This window comes from Peromyscus eremicus, chromosome X (genome assembly GCF_949786415.1).
Source record: "Peromyscus eremicus chromosome X, PerEre_H2_v1, whole genome shotgun sequence".
NCBI lineage: Eukaryota > Metazoa > Chordata > Mammalia > Rodentia > Cricetidae > Peromyscus > Peromyscus eremicus.
The window spans coordinates 46,750,390-46,774,069 of NC_081439.1; the positions used below are offsets into that span (position 1 = coordinate 46,750,390).

General features: G+C 38.3%; 1 pseudogene; it reads left to right on the top strand.

Moving 5' to 3' along the window:
- The first annotated feature begins 7,650 nt into the window (after positions 1-7,650).
- LOC131900023 (60 kDa heat shock protein, mitochondrial-like) lies at positions 7,651-8,135 on the top strand (annotated as a pseudogene).
- Positions 8,136-23,680: the final 15,545 nt, after the last annotated feature.

Sequence of the window (23,680 nt, forward strand, 5' to 3'; positions counted from 1 at the left end):
TTATATTTTTCTAGCTAGGATTCATGTGTTTAGTATATCCATGGGTGTTAGAAGCAGAAACCTCCACTGCTATCCTTAATTTTGTCTCCCTTATTCTTCTGAAATATGTAATTTTATCCTTAATATTCCTGTGTTATTACACAGGAGCCTTCTGGATGTGGTGGTATAGTGTAAGGTAAGGAGAATCATTCTCTAATACTATGATTATGCTTCAATATCTTGGTGAGTCTTTGTCAATTGACTACTTCATGAGGAATTTTTTAAAGTTTCCACCCCAGATAAGGAAGAAAGTGAGGAGTTTATGCTACTTGACATTTTACTTCCATGTCTTAGAAAGCTAGAGTGGTGGGGGCTTGTCTATTCACCTTCCCAATTTGTTTGAACTCTAATAAAATCCTAAGTCATTTAGATTCTGTTAAATATTTTTAATTTATTTAATTCATTTTGTTTTCAAAATAGCAAGATCATTTCTTAAAATAAAAGTTTAAAATACAGTTTATTAAAAACTCAGTCAATAGAGAATATTGTTAAAGTTCTTATTTGCCCAAGAAAATGCAATAAAAATGATATTCATTTACAGGAATCTTGATGCTATGTGATCCCATAACTCTGTATATTGTCCTGGAAATGTTCAAAATAGCCTTTTTCTACTTCTGAAGCAGAAGACTCTAGTGAACATTTTCCATATTCTTAGTTGGCCATCTGCTATGCCAAGGTGACTGTGATTTTTATTCCAACTTTATCTGAGGGAGTCTATGCCCAATTATGAGAAATTTGCTTTGGCAGTTCATAGGGCTTACCATGATTGCTAACAGGCACGACTACCAAGTTCCCTAGTGAATATACAGTTGTGGCTCATTATTGAAGTATGGGACACATATGTTCCACCTTGTTTTCCAAAAGACTGAAAATCATTCTTGGTAAATCCATTATTTCCAAAAAGTTTCAAAACATAGCTCTCTCTTTTCCCAGGCTACTTTTCCAGGGTTCATCATTTGTTCCCTGTCTCTTCATCCATTTTGCCTTTTATTGCAATTTTCCTTATTAATTTTTTTCACAGAATATATTTTGATTATGCTTCCCTTCCCCAATTCCTCCCAGATCTCCTCCACCTCCCTACCTACCCAACTTCATGTTTTGTTTGTCTCTCTAAAACAACAAACATAAAAAACAAAAATATAAAATAAAAACAAAAACAAGACAAAAATGCCAAAACAAAATGAAACAAAAACACACCAAAACAAAACAGACCATGGAGTTCATTTTGTTGTTGTTTTTGTTAGCCAACTACTCCACTTTTTACAAATTAGACATACTCTTCTTTTTACCTGGATAATATTTGCCTAATAACATGATGTGTCCGTGATAGATAATCTTGGTTATCTACTTGACATAGCTTATGTTGTGTGGCATTTTCATTCAAACTGAAACAGTCCCTCTGAAATGAAACATTTTTCTACAGGAAGGAGGATAAGATCCATGAGACTCAGAGGGAAATTTTTTAAAATGTTACAAGTTTAGGAGAAGAAAAACTTATAAATTTCTTGAGAGCCTCTCCCCAGCATTATATAATGGAAGGCTGGTGGAGGAGATTCTGACCAGCCAATCTGCAAAGAGAACAGATATTCAGACTGTCAAGTAGCCTATGAGCTTTGCAGGGAACTTCAGTGTTGCAGTGTTTCCGAATCTTTACCCATGTGTAGGTGGACTTTTTTATGGTGAGATAGCTGCTTTTAAGTCATCCCTGCTTCTTGTAAGTAACACCTCTCCCATACTTCTGTTAGACTCAGTAAAAATTCACTGATTCACTAAACTGTATATTACTGAAATTGTTACTTTAGTATATCATGGGTTCCTTTTGTGAACAGACATGGGGTTGTTTGCTTTGATGTGTATGCGTGTGTGTGTGTGTGTGTGTGTGTGTGTGTGTGTGTGTATGTGTGTGTGTGTGTGTGTGTGTGTGTGTGTGTGTGTTCTGTATCTAAGAAATTTTTATCACACAACACCTGACAGTGAGGAGCCTTGGTTGGAGAATTGCCCCTATGGGATTGGCCTGAGGAGGCATTTTCTTGATTGCAAATAGATGAAGGAAGGCCCAAACATCCATTGTGGTCAGTTCCATCTACAGGTAGGTGGACCTGAGATGTATAACACAGGCATCTAAACATGAGTGAGGAAGCATGACAGTAAACAGTATTTCTTCATGGTCTTTGCTTGAGTACCTGCCTCCAGGTTCCTGCTTGAGATCTTTTTCTAGCTTCTGCTAGCTTCCTTCCCAAGTTGCTTTTGATTATGATGTTTTTCACTCAACATCAAACTAAGACAATTTCACATAGTCATTATCCATTCATCAGTTGATGGACATATTGGCTGTTTTGATTTCCTGGTTATTGTAAACAGAGCAGCAAGTACGGATAAGCAAGAATCTCTGTAGTAGGATATAGAGTCCTTTGGGAACATGTCCAGGAGTGATAGAGCTATTTCTAGCTTTTTGATGAAACTTCACACTGATTTCCATAATAGCTGAACCAGTTTGCATTGAACTAACAGTTAATTTGTTTACCTTTCCTTATATCCATGCCAGCACTTGTTTTTTGTTTTATTTGTTTTGTTGTTATTGTTGTTTTATCACAGCCCTACTGACTAGGGTAAGATGTAATCTCAAAGTAGTTTTAATTTGTTTCCCTGATGGCCAAGGATGTTGAACATAAAAATACTTTTATCAGTTTTTCATTTGTGTTCCTTTTAATGATAACTCTGTTTATATCTATGCCTAAAACTTAATCAGGTTGCTTATTTTCTTGATGTTCAGCTTTTTTAATTCTTTATGTATCCTAGACACAAGCCTTCTGTCAAAAATGTAGTTGTAAGGATTTTTCCTATTCTCTGGGCTGCCATTTCATTCAAATGATGGTGCCCTTTGCTGTACAGAATATGCATGCATGCAGTTCTCAAACAATAAAATAATAAAAAAATGTTTTATATTCTGCTCTAGAGAAAGTTACATGAGTTGTTGAGAAAAAATATATTTTCAGTAGCTTTACAATGGAATTTGTTGAGTCTGATTTATCTCTAGCACAGCTAAATTTTGATGTTTCTTTTCTGAGTGTATCTCTGGATGGCTTATCTGTTGATGAAAATTACATGTTGACATGAGCCTCAAGTTTTGTATTTGGACCTATATGCCCCTTTATGAAGAATAGTGTTACTTGTATAAAATTGAATAGACCAACATTCAGTCCTGATATACTTAAAACCAATTTATCTTTTTGGTAAATTGTCACCTTTATTTGTAAACACCTTTATTTATTCTGACTACATTTTTTTAACTAAATTTGATTTGGAATTCTGCTTTTACCAGGTAAGAATATAGATAGTTTGGCTCTCTTTCTGATTCCATTGGTTTGAATATACTTTTTTCCATTTTCCCATTCTTGATCTTTATACAACTTTGTAGATAAGGTACGTTTCTTGAATAAACTATGGTTTTCTTGCTAGTCGGTCACTATGTGTCCTTGGATGGGAGAATTAACACTACTGACCCTCAGGGTTATTTCAAATAATCTACTAATTTTTGTTTTCTCTACCTGTGTTTTCTTTTTCTTTTATTTATTTTGTATTTGTACTGAAAATTAATGAGGCAATTCCACGTAGTTTATCTGTTAGTCAAAAGAGGTTTATTTTGGATAAACTTACAGCAAGCAAAGGTGTGGGTTGTGGGATCCAGGAGAGGTGAGGCACAGTCCAATGCGGTTCTCGGGAGAACTCCGACTTGGTCTGCAGACCAGCATCCAGCATCCAGCATCATGAGGTTGCCAAGAGAGAGCTAGCACGTAAGCACCTGAGGTCTTAAGAGATCCCCCTCCTGCCCACACTCCAGGCAGGGGCAGGTACCTAGCAGTTATCTGCTGCCTACTAGGGGTGGTGCTTCAGGGATGAAGCACAGACAACTATCCCTACATGTATTTATTTATTTATTTATTAATCTATTTATTTATTTTATATCCTGGTCATAGTTTCCCTCCCTCCTTTCCTCTTACTCCCCACACCTCTGTTACCACCCCCAATCCACTCCTCCATTTCTGTTCAGGAAAAGACAGGCCTGCCATGGATATCAACAAAACAAGGCATATCAAGTTGCAGTAAGACTAAGCACCTCCCCATGTATTAAGACTGGGCAAGGGGACTCAATATTAGGCATAGGGTCCCAAAAGCCAGGGAAAGAGTCAAAGACAACCCCTGCTCCCATAGGATTCCCACACAAAGACCAAGTTACACAATTGTAACATACAAACAAAGTGCCTTGTTCAGTCCAATGCAAGCTCCCTGGTTGTCGGTTCAGTCTCTGTGAGCCCCTATGAACCCAGATTAGTTAATTCTGTGGATTTTCTTGTGGTATCTTTGACCCCTCTGGCTTCTACAATAATTTCTTCTCCTTTTCTGAAGGATTCTCTGAACTCCACTTAATGTTTGGCTGTGGGTCTTTGAATCTGTTTCCATCAGTTGCTGAGTGAAGCCTCTCTGATGACAATTGGGCTAGGCACTAATCTGGTTACAGGAGATGGCTAGTTCAGACTACTAGGGATCTAAGCTAGAGTCTTCCTTGAAGACTACTGAGAGATTCCCTTGCACCAGGTTTTTACCTGACAATGAAATGCCCCCCACTTCCAATAGTCCTTTTTAGTACTCTCCCTCTCCTTCACCCTCCACCACTTCAAGCTGATTGCTCATGTTCCTATCCCCACCCATCCTCAGTTCACTCATGAAATCTCTTTCATTTCCCCTTCACAAGGAGATCCACTCATTCCTTCTTTAGTCTTCCTTGTTACTTAGCTTCTCTGGGTCTGAGGATTGTAGCATGGTTATCTTTTACTTTATAGCTAATATCCACTTATAAGTGAGTGTATACCATGTTTGTCTTTCTGAGTCTGGGTTACCTCATTCAGGTTGATTTTTTTCTAGTTCCATCCATTTGGCTTCAAATTTCATGATGTCATTGTTTGTAACAACTGAGTAATACCCCATTGTGTAAATGTACCACATTTTCTTTATCCATTACTCAATTAAGAGACACCTAGATTGTTTCCATGTTCTGGCTATAACAAATAAAGCTGCTATGAACACAGTTGAGCAAGTGACTTTTGGTATGGATTAAACAGCCTTTGGATATATTCCCAATAGTGATATGCTGGGTCTTATGGAAAACTTGAGTCCCAGTTTTCTGAGAAACTGCCATATTGATTTCAAATATACTGTATTCTGTCATTATTATTAGAAATTTGATAGTTATTAAATAGTGATTGAATGTTTCTTAATTCACCTTCTCTATCTAATCTTCAAATAAGATTTGTGTTTTCTTGAGCTCTCATGATTGTGTATTTTGTTCTTTCTCATTGGGCTGTGCATAAGTTTCCTCTAAGTACCTTCTTCTGTAATGTTCGTCTAGTGGTTGTGCATTACCTTAGCTTATGCTTATCTTGGAAGATTATTATTTTTCATTTGATTTTTGAATACTAAATTTTCAGGAAATAATAAGCCAGGTTGGCAGTTATATTCTTTTAGTACCTAGAAACACCACTCCAAAATTTCCCAAGGTTTCATAGTTTCTGCCTGGAAATCAAAAGTTATCATGGTTTCCTTTCATAGCTGAATTGACATGTCACTGTGACAGCTATCAACAATCTGTTTTCCTCAATCTTGGCAGTTTAAATGAAATGCGATGTGGAGAAATTCTTTCTAGTTTTGTCTAAATGGTTTCAGTACCTTGATGTTCATAACTTTCTCAGAATTTGATTTTTTCCAATTATTTGTCTTAATAGGTTTTCTATACTTTCAGTATAATCCATGTGCACCTCCAACTAACTACTTTGTTCTTAAGATTGATCTCTTAATGTTATGTCAAATGTCCTCCTTGTTCTAGGCATAATTCATTTTTATTTTCAGATTTACTGTCAGGAGATAATTCATCAACATTATATTTAACCCTGGTAGTCTTCCTTCTGTTCCATTTACAATTCTGTTGAGGTTTGCAGCTGAATTTTTTCTTGAATTATTGAAGTTTTAATTCTAAGAAATATTGTCTGTAATCTGAGAAAATCAAAAACAGAGACAGGTAAATTGTGAATAGAAGCCAACCTGGGTTATATAACAAACAGCGTGTGAAAGAGAAAAAATAAATAAAAGTGAACAAAAAAATTTTAAAACAAGAAAAAAATATCAGCCGGGCATAGTGGCACACACCATTAATCCTAGCACTGGGTAGGCAGAAGCAGGCAGATCTTTGTTACCTTGGAGCCAGACTGATCTACAAAGTAAGTTCCAGGACAGCCAAAGATACACAGAGAAATCCTGCCTAGAAAAACCAAAGAAGTGGAGGAGAGAGGGGGAGAGAGAGAGAGAGAGAGAGAGAGAGAGAGAGAGAGAGAGAGAGAGAGAGAGGGAGAGAGAGAGGGAGAGAGAAATTATCATCAGAATATAAGTCTGTTTTTTTTTTAATTTTTTTTACCATCTCTTTGCTTTGTTTATTTCTTTCTACTGCAGTACTGCAGACCTAAAATGGAAGCAGGGTATTAGAGGTCAACCTGGATTATACAGCAAACACTGTATCAAAAGGAAACAAATGACCCCCCTCACTAACAGGTCATGGCCTGCCTCTCTGAGTTTACATGCCCAACACCCACCCACAACTCTCAAAATACTTCAATTACCAAACAGTGTTTTGCTACATAAGACCAGTGCCCTGGGCCCTGGATCCTCATCTCACTCCTGCCTATGCCAAAGATGTTAAATTTGATGTGGATGTCTGAGCCTTAGTACTTCAAGGTGTAGACAGATGTTGTAGCTGTTATAATGGGACCAAAGAGAAGAACAGTGATTATTGAACAGAGTTGGTGAAGCCCCAAAGTAATGAAAGATGAGGTGACTGTTGAAAAAAACCAACTGCCGGGCGGTGGTGGTGCACGCCTTTAATCCCAGCACTCGAGAGGCAGAGCCAGGCAGATCTCTGCGAGTTTGAGGCCAGCCTGGTCTACAGAGTGAGTTCCAGGAAAGGTGCAAAGCTACACAGAGAAACCCTGTCTCGAAAAAAACAACTGACTTAAAAATAATATAGGAATTGGAGAATTAAACTGGTTAAAGATGTCGTCAGTAAGTAAAATGAAGAGGCCTTTCATGGGCCCACCTCTGCTACTGTTCCATCATGTTCTATTGCCAGGGATCAGCAAAGCTGCTAGCCTGGTGGGAATGGGAGAAGTGTGATGTTGGCTGTGGTTACTGTAATTGCTGAAGTTCTAAAACAGTCTGAACCCATGACAACCCCTGAAGAAATTGCTCAGCTTGCTAAGAGTTCTGTAAGTGGAGACAAAGACATTGCATTTCTGATTCAGTAAAAAAAAAGGTTGGAAGAAAAGGTATCTATCACCACAGTGAAATATGGAAAATCTCTGAACAATGAATTATAAATGATTGAAGGAATGAAGTTTGATAGAGGATATATTTCTGCATATCTCATTAACACATCAAAAAGTCAAAAATGTGATGCCTATGTTCTGTAGAGTGAAAAGAAAAATTCTAGTGTTCAGTCCATTGTACCTACTTTCGAAATTGCCAGACCTCACTGGAAGCCCTTGGACATAATCACTGAAGCTGTTAATGGAGAGTCTAAGTCCACTGATTTTGAACAGGCTAAAAGTTGGTCTTCATGTTATATCAGTCAAAGCTCCAGGGATTGGGGACAATAAAAAGCAGCAGAAAGATATGGCTATTGCTATTGATGGTGCTGTAGTTGGAGAAGAGGGGTTGAATCTAAATCTTGAAGATGTTCAAGCTCATGACTTAGCAAAAGTATGAGAGATCATCAGCATCAGCAAAGATAACACCATGCTTTTGAAAGGAAATTGAAATTGAAAAACATATTCAAGCAATCACTGACCAGGTATATATGACAACTAGTGAATATGAAAATGAAAAGCTGCATGAGAAACTGCCTAAACCTTCCAATGGAGCAGCTGTGCTTAAGGTTGGAGGGACAAGTGATGTTGAAGTGAAAGAGACTACAGAGTTACAAATTTCCTAATTCTACAGGAGCAGCCCTGGAAGAAGGCATTGTTCTAGGAGGGGATTGTCTACTTTGGTGAATCCCAGCCTTGTATTCATTAAAGCCTGCCAATGAAGATCAGAAAATAGGTACAGAAATTATTCAAAGGGCACTCAAATTTCTTTCAGTGACTATTGCCAAGAATGCAAGATCTTTGATAGTTCAGAAAATTCTGCAGAATACCTCAGAAGTTGGTTATGATGGTGCACTCAGGTATTTTGTGCACATGGTGGAAGGGAAAATCATCAATCCCACAATGTTTGGAAGAACTGCATTACTAGATGCTGCTGGGGCAGCCTAACTGATAAGTACAGTGGAAGCTATAGTGACAGGAAATCCTACAGAAGAGACTGTCCCTGGTATGGAAGCAATGTGTGGAGTGGGAAGGGGTATGGGGGTGGCATGTTCTAACACCAAGAATAGTGTTTTGCCCTTATCATTTAATTGAGACAGGAAGCTCATGCCAGATTCCTCACCAGTGACATCAGAGAAGTCACCTGAAGAAAATGACTAAAGAAAAGGCTGACTAGTCACTATAACCGTCAATTAGTGGTTTCAGTTGACAATATACAATTGTTTACTGCTGTCAATGTCCATGACTAAAAATAGTTTTGTGTTTTTGAATAAAGATATTTCTTAAATTCCTGAAAAAAAGAGAAATAAATGAAATAAAAACTAAATACAGAAAATGTAGATTATAAAACAGAAAAAAAAGGAAGGAAGAAGAATGATAAGGATTAAATGACAAAATTTTGCTTCCTAGTGTTTTTGAATTTAGAAATTTCTTTCCAGGTTCTACTGGTGTGAAACAATGAAAGATAATGGAACATCAGATGAGTCTAATATAATTTCTGTATGTTCCCACTAAACAAGTATGCAGGCTAAGACTCAGGCCCAACCAAATAGTGATGTTAGTGACAAAGTAGCATTCATTCAAAATACTTAACTTCCCTGACCAGTAGTAACTACTGCTGGTGCCAATGAGCTTCGGACTTTTGAGTTAGACATTGTTGAACAAACTGCAGAGACTCCTAGTCTGTGCACCCCTTGGCATACTAAATGTCATCATCAAGACTTATTCTTACATGTGTTGGAGAGTTAGGAGAGTAAAAGAATCACTTGGTTTTACTCTTCCATGTGAGAATTTTAGTGAAATAAATAAATAGTTAAATAAATAAATCAAAACAAACAAACAAACCCATCTGTTGAACTTTGGCTCTAGGCTATCAGGCCTTACCCCAACTAAATCTGAAGGTGGGAAGGTTCTTTACCACAGATGATATAGGTCAGCAACAGCAATATACTTTACGACAAAAATGCCCTGCTGCATAACCCCTTAAGTGGGTTTATACCAGAGACTTCCCATCTCAATGCATTAATTTATGTCAGCCTTCCACACAAACATCTTGACAAGAGTGTTCCCAGGTTCTCTGACTAGTAATTTTTGTGATTATTCCATATATATCCAGATAACCAGAGTGGCTTCTAGTCAAACATTAAAGCTCCCTTACAAGATTTCCATTAGTTATAGCACTCTCCAGGTATGGGAAATGTCCAGGTGATATTTTCCAATGTAAGCCTTCAATGCAAGAGTAAGTTACCAGCACACTAATTACATGTGCTGAATTTAAAGCCTGGAAGAGCCATGGGTTTATTCTGTGGCTATGTCCACCAATCTTTTGTCACTAGGTTTTTCAGACCCCTGTGGGTTTTCATACACAAGATCTTGTAGTCCCCTTCTTAACAGGGAGCTTGCATTCTAATTATGGCCTGTTTTCTGCTTCTCTCTAGCCTGCCTTTCTGCTTTTCCATGTTTTTGAGATTTCCTGTCTCCTCTGCCTTGGTTCCTGATGCTATTTATGTTTATCATTATTTATAATATAGTTTCTTGAGCCGGGCAGTAGTGGTGCATGCCTTTAATCCCAGCACTCGGGAAGCAGAGCCAGACAGATCTCTGTGAGTTCAAGGCCAGCCTGGTCTACAGAGCGAGATCCAGGACAGGCACCAAAATTCCACAGAGAACCCTGTCTCGAAAAACAACAAATATATATATATATATATATATATATATATATATATATATATATATATATATTTTCTTTGACTGTCCTCACTGGCAGACTCAAATGGAAAAATCATTTAATTTTCTATCTTACCCAGGATTCCAAAGACTGATGATTTAATGAAGAAACCCTGTGAGCTCTGATCATCTCTTACAATCATTGCAATGAAGTCAAAAGTGGCTGATACTTAACATCCTTTGAAAGTATCTGGACCAAGAGATTGTATTTTCTGATCTGAACTAAGTGAACTACTTAAGGCTATGGGAGTAGATAAGCCTTAATTTCTTAAAGTTCCTTCATCCTCACTGGGAAATCTACCTGCTTTTTTGCACACAATGTAGTTAAATCATTTGTGTGCATAGAAGTCATCCATTACTGATCCTCCTTCCCCAAGCCTTTGGGTCCCTTTAAATGAGAAGTCTTAAAAAGAGTATGTAAATTTTCATGGATATATAAACATTTTCCCTGCCAGCATTTCAAAAATTGGACTTCTTAGAAATGTGTATCATTTCACCCTTAAATACAGATCTTTATTCCAATGCTTTTATTTAACGTAACAGAAAATTCTGTCCTGTGAGAGTTTATAGTTTAATCTTATATGGACATGCTGTGCAGAATTATTTGCACTGCCAGAAAAATGCCAGGAAACCAGAAACTTTATGATATTTGGTATATTGTGTGTTTGGTTTTAGATTCTGAGACAAGGTAGATGTGGACATTTTCCAGTGGGAAAAGATTAGTCATATGATTCCTTTCCATAAAAAGCTGATATCAAGTGAAACAAAATTAAAAAAAAAATTCTCCCTTGGTTTTTCAGCTATTCTCTCACAGTAAGGAGAAAATTTTACTAATAAAATGTGGATGTCATCATGGACATGGGCCCTTTTTCATTCATGCTAATTTCACCAGTTTCTTGAAACTCGTAGACATTCATACAATGGATGATCATTGGTGGGCACCTACCAGTACACCAGGGATTTCTGTGCTCCAAGTGTATATTGGCAAGTTCTGACTCTTCATATATGAAGTCCTTGTCCCAGGAGATATGTATATGTTTACTTTTATTTAATGTGTATGCATGCATGTACATACCATAGTACACATGTAGAAGTCAGAAGACAAGTTCCAGTAGTCTTTCTCTCCTTATACCATGGGGGTCTCAGGGATTGAACCCACACACCTCAGGCTTTACAGCAAAAATCTTCAGCCATTGAGCTCTCTCACCAGCATACATGCCCAGATCTTTGTTTGTTAGTTTCTATGTAGGGTCTATTTTAGTTTAGTTTTGTTTTTTGAAACAAGTTCTTGCTATTTACTTGAAACTCATTCTGTAGAACAGGCTATCCATGAACACATAGAAATACACCTGCCACTGACTCCTAGGTGCTAGGATGAAAGATGTGCACCACCACACCTGGATTCATATGCTCATATTTTATTCCACAATGCAACTTATGTAACAAACTTTTTCACTTCAGAAATCTCAAGCAGGAATTACATTAACATTCTCATGTATCTTTTTAGAGAGTCTCTACATGAGCAGTGAGTGGAAGATGCTGGCTGTGAGGCCATTGATCTTTCCCCATTTTGAGTCTAGTCTATTTAATCAAATTGTACTCCTGAAATGCCTGCCAAGTAATATTGATGGCCAGATCACAGAGAGACCTTCTCAGCAGTAGAGGATCTCTAGGAAATATCTCTACAAAAATAAGGAAATGAAGTTGGATATTCTTGACCTCTGGTAGTAGCATGAATATCCTAAAGTCCATATGGTGTTTCTCACAGACACATAATTCACTCTTTTTCTCTGAGTCATATCTTGAGTGAGAGATAACAGACTTGAGTTGGTTATGTAATTCAGATGCATGTCATAAGCAGAATGAGATGATATTAGCAGCAAGTCTACTCTGACTTTTGCTTAGACTGAAAATACAAATTTCTTTGATATCACTGGCCTAGGAACCTAAATGGTGACTTACTAAGCATAACCTCTGTGTGGGAAATAGAAGTATGCCACCCTTGTCTGAGGCATACTCAGGAGACTGCATGACATCCCAGTTAGGATCCTTATGTTTGGAAGTAGGAGGTCTGCCCAGTTTAAATTCAGGATCATAGTGTCAAGCTGTAGCAGCACTCAAAAGTTTCCAACAAAGATAACTTGAAACCTCAAGAAGTAAATGATAGGAGCCTCATTATATCACCCCCACCAGAGCTGATGTAATTCTAAGTAATGACAATTCTAGGAAACCCATTCTGTCCTGGGATAATTTATCCATAGTCCTTTGTCAGAGTTCTAATCTTTATCTCTGGTGGTTGATACAATGCAGACTGGGTTTTGTTGTTGTTGCTGCTGTCATTTGTTTGTTTTTTAATTACTGATCCTTTTTTGCCTTTTAATAAAAATAGACATTTTCTCACAGAATATATCCTAATCATACTTTCCCCTCCCTCTACTCCTCCTAATTCTTCCTCACCTCCCCTACAATCCATATCCACTCACTTTCTCTTTCTCATTAGAAAACAAATGGACTTCTAAGTTACAAAAATAAATTATAATTAGGTAAAACAAAAAATAACACATTGGGATTGGACAAAAAATAAACAAACAGAAGGAAAAGAGCTCCAAAAAAGGTACATGAATCAAAGACCCACTTGTTATCACTCTCAGGAATCCCATCAAAACAACAAACTGGAAATATATATGCAGAAGACTTAGTGCAGGCCCCGTGCATACTGCCTCACTCTCTGTAAGTTCATATGAGCTTTGATCATGTTAGTTTAGAGGGCCTTGTTTTCTTGGTGTCCCTCCATCTCCTCTGGCTCTTATAGTCTTTCCAAATCCTCTTCCAAAGGGTTCCCTGAGTGCTGAGGAAAGATTTGATAGGGACATCCCATTTAGGACTGAGTGGTTCAAAGTCTCTCATTCTCAGCAAATATGTCTGGCTGTGGGTCTCTGTATTTGTTTCCAACAGGACAAAGCTTCTCTGATGATGCGTGAGCAGTGCTCTGATCTATGAATAAAACAGGATGTCATTAGGTGTCATATTGTTTCTATTTTATTTTGGATAGTAGTATTTAGTTTTACTCTAGGTCTATGAGCTATCTAGACTCAGGTTCTTGGTCAACCAAGTAGTGTTGGATTCGAATGGGTTCTTTCTTTTGGAGTGGGTCTTAAGTCAAATCAGACACTGGTTGACTATTCCCACAAGCTGTATGTGTCCATTTCCCTCATATATCTTGCAGGCACGACACCATTTTAGATGAAAGGCTTTGTGTCTCTTTTGGTGTTTATGTATCTTTTGGTAGCCTGCAGGGTACCTTCCCATACCTAAGACACTAGAAAGGAAGAGTGAAGACTCTATGTAGGCACCTGCATGACTTCTTCATGTTCAATGGGTTATATAAGTGTTGTCTTCAGCAGTGGGTCCTTGCTGTCAGTTTGTGGAGAACAACTTAAAATCTTGGCAACAGTCTGCATCATTTGGGAATTCCTATTGGACCCCTTTGGCCAACAACTCAATTAGATGGAAACCAATCCCAGTACTGGATGCTTCATTTGGTGAAAAGAGATGGCCAACTGGGACTCTGTCTCCTCCATTATTTGGTAAATTCCTTTAGTTCATCTTCATATATGTATATATTTTATGACCTTCTACTGTATTTACTTTCCATACTTACCCTCAAATGGCCCTTACTTTTATCTATCTGTATATTCCCTCCCTTGTCCCCTCTCTCCTTCCCCACTTCCACCCCATGTGATCCTAACATTCCAGCACCCCTATCCATATATAACTATTCTATTTCTCTTTCCTAAGGAAAATATCTGCCCATCTTCCTCAAGTCCCTTACTCTACACCTAACCTCTGTGGTTCCACTCATTGTAGCTTGTTTTCATTGACTTAAGAGCTAACATCCACATATGAGCAAATTCATGCCATATTTGTCTTTCTGAGTCTGGATTACCTCACTTGGGATGTTTTGTTCCAGTTCCATCCATTTAACTGCAAAGTTCAAGATTTCATTTTTTTTAGTCCTGAGGAATATTACTCATTGTGTAAATGTAGCACATTTTCTTTATGCATTCATCTATTGAGGGACATCTAGCTTTTCCTGGCTATTAGGAATATGGTTGAACAAGTGTTTCCATGGTAGGATGAAGCATCTTTTAGATATATGCCCAAGAGTGGTATAGCTGGATCTTGAGATAGATTGATTCCCATCTTTTTGAGGAACTGCCACACTGATTTCCACAGTGGTTGTAGAAGTTTGAACTCTCACCAGCAATGGATGAGAGTACCCCTTACTCCACATCCTCACCAGCATGACCTGTCACTTGTTGAATTGATCTTAGCCAGTCTGTCAAGTATAAGATGAAATCTCAAGGTAGTTTTGATTTGCATTTCCCTGCTGACTACGGATGTTGAACATTTCTTTTTTTTTTAATTTATATTATTTTATAATTTAACTTAATTTTATATATCAGCCATGGATTCCTTTGTTCTCTCCACTCCCGCCCCCACCCCCGTCTTCCCCCCAGTCCACCCCCCATTCCCATCTCCTCCAGGGCAAAGACTCCCCTGAGGATTGAGTTCAACCTGGTAGATTCAGTCCCCGCAGGTAAGTGTTTCTCAGCCATTTGAGGTTCCTCTTTTTGAGAATTCTTTGTTAAGATCTGCACTCCATTTCAATTTGGTTATTTGTTTTCTTAATGACTAACTTTTGAGTTCTTTATATGTTTTGGATATTAATCTTCTGTTGGATATTTTATTGGCAAAAATGTTTTCATATTCTGTAGGCTGCCACTTTGTCCAAATGACAATGCCCTTTGCTGTGCAGAAGGTTTTCAGTTTCATGATGTCTCATTTCATGATTGATGATCTTAGTTTCTGTGCTATTTGTGTTCTGTTCAGGAAGCTGTCTTCTGTGCCAATGAGTTTAAGGCTATTCCATACTTTCTCTTCCATCAGGTTCAATGTATCTGGTTTTAGGTTGAAGTCTTTGATCCTTTGGACATGAGTTTTTGTGCAGGATGATAAGTATAGATCTTTTTGGATTCTTCTATTTGCAAACATTCAGTTTCACCAGCACCATTTATTGAAGATGCTGTCTTTTCCAGTGTGTATTTCTGACATCTTTATCAAAGATCAGGCTTACATAGGTGTATAGATTTATGTCTGGGTCTTCAGATCAATTCTGTGGATCAACATGTCTGTTTTGTGCCATTTCCATGCTGTTTTTATTACTATAGTTCAGTAATACAACTTGAGATTGGGAATAGTGATACTTCCTGCAGTACTGTTATTATTCAGATTGCTTTAGCTTTCCTGGCTTTGCGGGGGCGGGGGTCTGTCTGTCTGACTGTCTGTGTTTTCTTATGAAGGTGAAAATTGTCTTTTCATGATCTGTGAAGAACTGTGATACAATTTTGATGGAGATTGTGTTGAATCTGTAGATTTTTTGCTAGGATAGCAATTTTTACTATATTAATCCCACTGTTCTGTTAGCATGAACAATCTTTACATCTTATGATAAATTTTTCACTTTATTTCCTCGATGTCTTGAAATTTTTATCATAAACTTTTCACTTGTTTGCTTAGAGTTACCCCAAGACATTTTACATTATTTGAGGCTATTGTGAAAGTTGCTGTTCTGATTTTTGTGAGTTAATTTTGTATCCAGCTATTTTGCTAAAAGTGTTTATCAGCTGTAGTAGTTTCCCAGTGGAACTATTAGGGTCAGTTATGTATACAATCATATTATCAGCAAATAAAGCTACTTTGATTTCTTTCTTTCCAGTTTGTATCTCCTTGATCTCCTTCAATTGTCTTATTACTCTAGCTAAAAAATCAAGTACTATGCTGTTTCTTCTTGGGTATAATTAAGCTTCTTAGGTTGGAGTTTTCTTTCAAGTGCCTTAGGTAGGGATGGAATTTAGATAGATATTTCTTAAATATTGTTTTATTATGTAATATCTCCATCTGCTGTGATTGAAATCTTCCTGGATATAGTAGTCTAGGCTGGCATCTGTGGTCTCTTAGAGTCTTTAGCACACATGTCCAAGCCCTTCTGGCTTTTAGAGTCTTCATTGAGAAGGCAGGTGTAATTCAAATAAGTCTACCTTTATATGTTACTTGATCTTTTTCTCTTTCAGCTTTCAACGTTCTTTCTTTGTTCTGTACATTCAGTGCTATGATTATTATATGCCCCAAGGACTTTCTTTTCTGGTCCAGTTTTGGTCTTCTGTATGATTCTTGTATTTTGTTAGTCTTCTTCTTTAGGCTAGGAAATTTTTCTTCAATGATCTTGTTGAAAATATTGTCTATGCCTTTGACCTGAGATTCTTCTCCTTCCTCCATTCTTACTAGTCTTAGATTTGGTCTTTTCATAGTGTCCCAAGTTTTCTAAATGTTTTGTGTAAGGAGATTTTTGGATTTAACATTTTCTTTGACTGTGATATCTATTTGTTTTATCATTTTTTAAATACCTGAAATTCTCTCTTCCATCTCTTGTATTCTGTTAGTTAGGCTTGCCTCTGAGGTTCCTGTCTGAATTCCTAAATTTTTCATTTTCAGATTTATAGTGATATATTGTGTTCCCCAATATACTGATTCTCTCAATAAAATTTGCCTGGAGATCAGAGAAAAAAGCCAGCCACTATATAGAAGTCAAACAATAGTAGCATATGCCTTTAATCCTATCACTTAGGAGGCAGGGATCTGTCTGGATCTATGTGAGTTCAAGGCCATACTGGGAACAGAGCCAGATGTGGTGGCACATGCCTTAAATTCCAGCATTAGTTAACCATGGAGGTCTGGAGATCTGTACAGACAGACAGGAAGTGACAGAGCTGGGCAGGAAGAGAAAGTGATATAGCTAGACAGAGAGAGCAAATCAGATGACAGAACAGCAAGGCATACCGGCATAGGTAGACAGGAAATAGCTCGCTTTTGGAAGCTGCAGAGTTGGTGAGGTAAGACTAGCTGTGGCTTTCCCTATTTCCCTGATCTCTCAGGTTTTCACCCCTATATCTGGCTCTGTGCTTTTTATTTAATAAGAGTGTTTAGAAATTCATCTACATTGATTTCCCTCTTTTTTATTGATTTTATTTACACTTTCAGATCTTGAGCTGTTTTATTCTTTTCTTTTGACTCTTAGTGTTTTCATAGATTTCTTTAAGGTACTTCTTCATTTCGTCTCTAAGGTCCTCTTAAATTCACAAAACCTACTTTAAGGTCTCTTTTATGTGATTCAGCTTTGTTGCAATTCCCAGGGCTTACTGTAGTAGGCTTGCTAGGCTCTAGTGGAGACATATTGTCCTAAATGTTATTGGTTGTGTTTTCACACTGGCAGCTAGGTATCTGGGAATGGGAAGATTGTAATCTTAGGTGCTGATATCTGGTCTTGTCTTTGTTGGGTGGGTGTTTTGTTCCTTGTTTTTTGTTACCCTCTCTGGTTCTTAGGAGCTTGTGGTGCTTGTGTGTTGCCTGTTAGGAAAGTCTTCTGGGATGCTAATAGGTGTGGCCACTGGCAGTTTCAGGTGAAATCTGTCTGGACATTGAGAGCTGATATCTGATTCACCCCCTGGGGATGAGAGTTGAGAGCAAGAAGAGGCCACAGCAAAGGAGTTGGGGATGAGACTGGGGGATTGGACTTGGAATAGAAAAATGGAGAATAAAGATCTATAGTTAGCCTACTTGTTTCCTTGGTAAGAGTAGCCTCTGTGTTCCCAGAAAATGCCTGCTGGAGTTGGGGCCTGGGATAATGCAATGTGCAGGAGGACAGAGTTTAGCAGGGGATGATCTGTGTGGTCCACTGGAAATGGGAATGGGGTGATGGCTTCAGCTGGTGGTCTTCTGAAGTGAAGGGCATGAGACTGGGAGATTGGTTTTGGAGGAACTGAAGGAGATATAAAGATCTGCTGTTAGCCTACCTTCTTCCCTGGCCAGAGTGGGGATCCAGCCTTCTATTTTTATTGGCTTCACTTTTAGTCTGAAAAATGACATACATTAGGCTGGAGCATTCAAGCTAACAGGGAGGCTCTGTTATCAAGCCCTCTCTTGGTTTTTAGCTGATGGTATCATGGATAGAGCCAAATTTTGGCTTTTTTCTCTATTGAAGTGGATGATGTAGTGTTGCCTTATCATGTTTTCTATTGTTATAATAGAATATGACATTTGGGGTAATTTATATAGATGGAGAATTTGTCAGCATAAAGCTCTGGAGACTGAGATACTGATAGACCACATCTGACGAAGGCTATCTTTCATTTTTTTTATTTCATTGAGAATTTCATCCAATGAGTTTTGACCATATTCACCCCTTCCCCAACTTTTTCCAGACCCACCTCACGCTATTTCCTAAACACTCAATTTTGTGTTCTCTTTATCTTTTATCCATTCATTTGAATTTGTGCTTCCTCTACATTCATGTATATTTGGCCTTCTACTGGAGCATTGTCAATCTACCAGTGGCCTTTCTGGTGGGAACTACCTATAGAGTCCTTATGTGAACTGGAGTACCTCACTGAGAAATAGAATGTGTTTGGGATACAAATATATACTAAATTCACCAGAGATTCACTGTTAAGATATACATAAATTAATTAATTGTCCATGAACAAGTATATGCTTAATCACTACTTCAAGGTTTGCTAGTCACACTGATAAATCATATGAGAATTAAATTTCAACATGAATTTTAACAATGATATATGTATACCATAATAAGTGTGGTCCCATCAATCTTCGCTCACTGTTCTTACTTTGACTTCTTGTGGGGAATCCAACTCATCTCTCTTAACTGAGAATATCTTCTTATAATAAAATTCTGACCTCTCTCAGATCTATTTCAGAGAACAGTCTCTTGCCTTGCTTGGTCATAGCTATATGCTAACACAGAGATCTGTGGCAGGCAAATTTTGTACTCAATATGATTGCTCTCAAAGATCTTCTTATAGTTTTCCATCTTTACATACATTCCATGCAACCATAACAAAATGTAACCCTCAGTTGAAGTTTTCCAAATCATAATCAAAAGAAACTCCTCTTAGATACCCTTCTAATGCAATTGAATCCGATTTTTCCAGGGCAAGGCAAAAAATCCAATGTAGTAACTTCTCTACATCTAATCTTAAACGAAGGTCATTCTTCCTATTTCTCAGAAAAGTTTTGGGAACAATATGCACAGACCACCTGCTATGCAAACAGTGTACCCTAACAGTGAAGATAGAATACATGGCACCTCCCGTTCCTGTCAAAGTAGAGAGTTCCCCATGTATACACCATCTCAAAGTTACTTATGAAAGTAGTTGGCCACTATGAATTGAAAGTATGTGATCCTTAAATTAGCATGGAAAGGTATTATTATGAAATGCGGTGGGAGGGGTTGAACAGATGGCTCAGTGGTTGAGAGCACTAGCTGCTCTTCCAGAGGATCTGGGTTCAGTTCCAACATGGCAGATCACAATTGTCTGCAACTCTAGTTCCATGAAATCTGACATCTTCACACAGACTTACATGCAGGCAAAACACCAATGCACATAAAATAAAAATAAATAATAAAAAAATTACTGGATTATGGTGGTGCATGCCTTTAATCCCAGCATTTGGGAGGCAGAGGCAGGTGGAGCTCTGTGAGTTTGAGGCTAGCCTAATCCTGAGAGCTAGTTCCAGGACAGCCAAGGCTGCACAAAGAAACCCTGTCTCAAAAAAAAAATCTGGTGGCATTATAATGATGGACTTCTGTAGCTGAAGTTTTCCTGTGTCCTGCCTGGTCTACAGCTGCTCAGATCCAAGTAAACACACAGAGGCTTTTATTAATTAAAACTGCATGGCCATTAGCTCAGGCTTCCTACTGACTAGCTCTTACACTTAAACTCAGCCCATTTCTTTTTTGCCAATACTTTTTATTTTATTTTATAATTTAATTTAATTTTACATATCAGCCATAAATTCCCTTGTTCTCCCCCCTCCCGCCCCCCTCCCACCCACCCCCACCTTCCCCCCAGCCCACCCCCCATTTCCATCTCTTCCAGGGCAAAGACTCCCCTGAGGATTGAGTTCAACCTGGTAGATTCAGTCCAGGCAGGTCCAGTCCCCTCCTCCTAGGCTGAGCCAAGTGTCCCTGTATAAGCCCCAGGTTTCAAACAGCTAACTCATGCAATGAGCACAGGACCCAGTCCCACTGCCTGGATGCCTCCCAAACAGATCAAGCTAATCAACTGTCTGTTAATCCTTATGTTGCCACGTGTTCTGTGGCTTTACATGTGTGCCATTACATGCTGCTTCCTAGATGGCAAGCTGGTGTCTCCTGACTTAGCCTTCCTCTTCTCAGAATTCTCCTTGTCTGCTTACCCTGCCTATACTTCCTGCCTACCTACTGGCCAATCAGCATTTTATTAAACCAGTGTACAAAAGCATTATCCCACAGCATTTCCCCTTTTCTGTTTAATTAAAAAGGAAAGTTTTAACTTTAATATAGTAAAATTACATATAACAAAACAGTTGCCAAGCAAGAATTACAGTTATAATATCTAGTCTACTTGGAGACTTCAGAAGTAATTATGATTTAATGATGTTAAGAAGGTGAAGCCCCCATTTGGTGATTCATGGCCCTATCAACAGCCTCAGAGTCTAGCTCTGTAAGGCTACCTCAAGAATTCAGGTCAGAAGGTGCATCATAGCAAAAGGAACTTAGAATATTTTTGATTTGAGGGGCTACAAAATAACTCACATGCATGCTTTTCCAGTCATGTCATTGTTCTGCTCCTCATTTTAAATGTTTCCAGTTTATATACATATACAACAGCAATTCTTTGGAAATAGAAAGGTTACAATGCTTCTTTCCCAGGGTCATAAAACAGATAAGAGTCATACAAAGCAATAGCTTGTTCACTTTTTTATGGTTGCTGGCAGATGTGGCTGTAAAAAGTTCCAGCTATCTCTTAAAGGGGAAGGGGTCATGAAGGGGAAAAACTAAGCCAATAGAGAAATCTAAAAAGGGAAAAGAGAATATGTGTACTATTCTACATTACCTAAGTGTGACTAAATATATAAGCTAAAAGTTTGTGATCAATTTATCTCAAAAAAAGGCGAAACATAGCAGACATCGATTCTCTCATGCCAGGAATGCAGCTAAACCAAGGAAGCCAGAGTAAACCATGGAGGAAGCCTGAAGCATTTGATACACGTCAGCATATTCACCAAAGATTAACTGGCAATAAAGAACCTTTCAGGTCTAAAAGATACACCTTTATCCTAAGTGGTTAGAACAAAGAGGTGATCTGTAACTATTTTGTACAAAATCTGGATCCTTGCATCTCCCAGCCACTCTGGCCACTTGTGGCATTCATTCCCATGATGACTGTGTGAGAAAATTATCTCTCTTCAGAGCTGGTCAATAGGTTAACAAACTCTTTCTGTTAATCATACAGATCTCAGGGCTAAAACATAAACAGTTAGTCTCCTAAGCTAAAATCTTGCATCAATAAACCAAGGTGAAAGTATACACAAAGTGTTAATAGCCTTCTGAAGTCAAAGAAAGGATTGCTGAGTTGCACTTCCCATTGTTATCAGGCAAGGTGATTTTAAGGCATTCTGTTCTTTTCTTCTCTGAGGGGTTTTGATTCAACAAATCCAGACATGATGCAATTCTGTCCTTGAGTCTATCTGTGAAAGTCCCATTTGTGATTTTTTTACATAGACACCTTGTCCGACCAAATTGCTCTGTCATAAAGATAATTATAGAGAACAGACTTCTAAGTTTTTATTGAAATGTGGAACAAATATGGGGCTTATTTTTCTCATCAGAATTACACAGTATGTGGAAGAAGTCATCCTTCTATCAATATATAGGAATAATTGTACCTGACAAATGAGGAATATATTGCTAAGTTTGTGGAACAAGTCCCAAAGCTGTTATGGGTGAGGGGAAGCAATGGCATTACATAAGAGATTTACAGTAAGAAGCAGTCATCTATTCAAAAGGCAATAATCCTCATCATCCTTCATATGAGTTTGTCCTCCATCAGATATGTACATTTCTGGTGGGTTGGCCTTCTAAATATCAGATATAATCTACTTTATAATCTTGTTGACTCGATCATGGCCCTATAACAAAAGAGCAGAATTTCTCTTTCTTTCTCCATCCCTCTCCATATTTCTATTTCTCTCTTTTCTCCTTCTCCTTCTCTCCCTCCTTTTCCCTGTATCCTCCCCTAGTTTTCCCTGTCTCTCCCCTCTACCCTCATCTCCTTCCATCCTCCCCTCCTCATTCTCCTGTAGTTGACATACTGTGTACCCCAATAAATTTATCTGGGGGTCAGAGAGCAAAATGGCCACTATATTAAACATGGAGGTTAGGCAGTGGTAGCACACACCTTTAATCCTAGCATTCTGGTGGTAGAGATCCATCCGGATCTCTGTGAGTTCAAGGCCACACTGGAAACAGCCAGGCATGGTGACACATATCTTTAATCTCAGCACTTGAGATCTCATGTATTGCTTGGTAAAGATATGTGCCTTTAATCCCAGGAAGTGATGGCAGGAAGCAGAAAGGTATATAAGGCATGAGGACCAGGAACTAGAAGCTTTTTAAGCTTTTAGGCTTTTAGCAGCAGTCAGCTGAGATCCATTCAGATGAGGACTCAGAGGCATCCAGTTTGAAAAAACAGAATCGGCTGAGAAGTTGGCAAGGTGAGGCTGGCTGTGGCTTGTTCTGTTTCTTTGAACATTCAGCATTCACCCCAATACCTGGCTCTGGGTTTGTTTTTATTAATAAGACCTTTTAAAATTCATGCTACATTCTCCTTCTCCTTTTCCCCTTCCTCCATCCTCTTCCCTCTTTTTCTCTCAACCCCTGTCTCTTTCCTCCTTCTTTTCTTCCCTCCATTCTTCTCTATAGGTCAGGAAGTATACTGTCCTCAGGAACTGGACAGTAGACAGCCTGAACTTGTACTTCCTAGCCTCTGAGATATAGAAAATTAAGTATCAGTTAAGGAGATGCATATCTCCCACCCATTGTATATTTTGTTTTGGAAACCAACACAGACTTAAAAGATTCTGCCCCTTGACTCTGAAGCATATCATCTGAGGTTATGTATGTACTGACATTTCTTTGAGTCCAGTTAGCCCACCACCTACCTACATGACCAATGAAAATTATATAACCTGTTATGTGGGACTTTACCCCACCAGAAACTTAGATCATCTCTGAGGAGGTGGTCTAGAACCAAGGAAAGGTAAGTGCACCTTTTACCCAGAGACAATCAGATGCTGCGGGGAGTCATGTCAAGCAGGAACTCACTTATTATTAGGCAGTAAGCATCGTTTATAGCAGAAAAACCTCAGAACCCTAGGAGGGGGTGAAAGGAACTAACCAATCGTTTTAAAGATCACCCTATATTCGTTCCCTTATCTATGAGCTGTTTATGTACTGATATCATCCTATCTGAGTTTTGTATCCAATTTCAGCATAAACAACTTGGGCTCCATTTGTCCAACTTCCTCTTGGCACCATCTTTGCA